Below are 2,116 nucleotides of genomic sequence, written 5' to 3' on the forward strand. Positions count from 1 at the left end.
CAAGCACCATGTGCTTCAAGATATACAGGCTTACCTAGTCTTTGATTCAGTTTTAATGTCTTAAGGTTATTCTGATTCCAACACATAAAATAACCTATAAAAACTGGTCAAAGTTAAACTTTATTTCTAGCTATGACCTAGAAATAGCTAGTGAGTTAATAGTGAATTAATAAATAGTGAGTTAATAAAGTAATAAAGTTAATAGTGACCTAGAAATAGGTCATAGCTATTTTTTCTTTTTTGAGACGGAGTTTTGTTCTCATCGCCCAGGCTGGAGTGCAATGGCACCATCTTGGCTCACTGCAACCTCTGCCTCCCAGGTTCAAGCAATTCTCCTGCATCAGCCTCCCAAGTAGCTGGGATCACAGGTGAGTGCCACCACATCCAGCTAATTTTTCTATTTTTAGTACAGATGGAGTTTCACCATGTTGGCCAGGCTGCTCTTGAACTCCTAACCTCAAGTGATCCACCCGCCTCAGCCTCCCCAAGTGCTGGGATTACAGGCATGAGCCACTGCGCCTGGCCTGACCTTGACTTTTGAAATCATCATTCAGGTTTATACTTGGCATTATTTGTCACCAAGTGGCAGAATATAATTCTTGTACTTGATAAATAATCTTCTATACTAATATATGTAACAGTATAGCTTAAGAAGTTGCTAAGGCGGCTCTGGGCGCACTGCCTAGAAGTTAGCCCTGCTCTGCAAGGAGTAGCTTAAAAAAAAGTTACTAAAAATATGTAATTTATATTTAACTCCTTTCAATAAGCTGGAATGTATAATGTTTAAGTACAAGAGGAAAAATTTCTTTTGTGTATGGTTTTTGCAGTTTCCAGAAAAGCTGGTCCATATCAGGCCAGTCTTTTCTTTTTTTCTTTTGAGACAGTCTTGCTCTCTCACCCAGGTTGGAGTGCAGTGGTGCGATCTCGGCTCAGTGTCACCTCCACCTCCCAGGTTCAAGCGATTCCCATGTCTCAGCCTCACAAGTAGCTGGGATTATAGGCGTGTGCCACCATGGCCTGGCTAATTTTTGCATTTTTAGTAGACGGCGTTTTGCCATGTTGGCCAGGCTGGCCTCAAGTGATCTACCCGCCTCGTCCTCCGAAAGTGCTGGGATTACAGGTATAAGCCACCGAGCTCAGCCATATTAAGTCAGTCTCAAATAAGCTGAAGACTTAAGTTTACAGACCCTATAATGACAACTTTGTTCCACCTCTGAGATAAAGACAATACTAAACCCATCAGGAGTGCTTCTTTTCCCATGCATAAGGAATGATGCTGTCATATTTTTTCAAAAAAGTTTTTGGCTGCTTAATAGAAAAGCTGAATGAGCTTGATTTCAGTAGAAGACCCACTGATTATGGGTATATTTATTGGGACATATTTTAATAGAAGATAATTCATGTAGGATATCTTCAATGCATTATAAGATTTTCACTGTATCTCTTCACATGTTATTCTATAACATTCTAACTGGATGGAGAAAGACTGGAATAGTTCAGAAACGTGTAGCTTTTAAGATCTGAATAAAGTTAATAGTGAGTCTTTTAAAACACATTGAAACAACTGGAAGTGTAATCACAACAAGGGACTATGAAGGAAGAATAAAAATTGCAAAAGACACTTTATAGTCAATGCAAATACAGTACTTTGAATTATCCGAAATGTATAATGCACAAGAACTCTAAGTCATGTAGTTTACTTGTTGACCATCTGGCTACAGTTCAGTTACTTCTGCAAAAGCTATACCTAGTAACCTTCCAAAATTGTTTTTAAATAAAGTTCTTAAATTATAGCAATAAACAAAAGGACAAAGCACACTTAAAGAATACTGCAGTTTATCAAAAGACATAAGAAATTTCAACTCATACTTGGAGAGTTATAAAAATGTTTTGGCTAAGTTATAAACATGTTTATAATGCAATTATTCGCATAACTCTAGTAATGCTAACGGCAGCTATAAGATCAGAATAGGTTTCTAAAAAACCACTAAAAACATAAAAATACTTAGCCCCATTATTTCCCTGTAGAACGTGTTCATTTATGCCTAAATTTCAGTATTTACTATATCATCATTGCTGATTTTAAGTCACATTCAAAGGATAAGGCAAAACCACC

This window comes from Macaca mulatta, chromosome 8 (assembly GCF_049350105.2).
Source record: "Macaca mulatta isolate MMU2019108-1 chromosome 8, T2T-MMU8v2.0, whole genome shotgun sequence".
In the NCBI taxonomy this organism is placed as follows: domain Eukaryota; kingdom Metazoa; phylum Chordata; class Mammalia; order Primates; family Cercopithecidae; genus Macaca; species Macaca mulatta.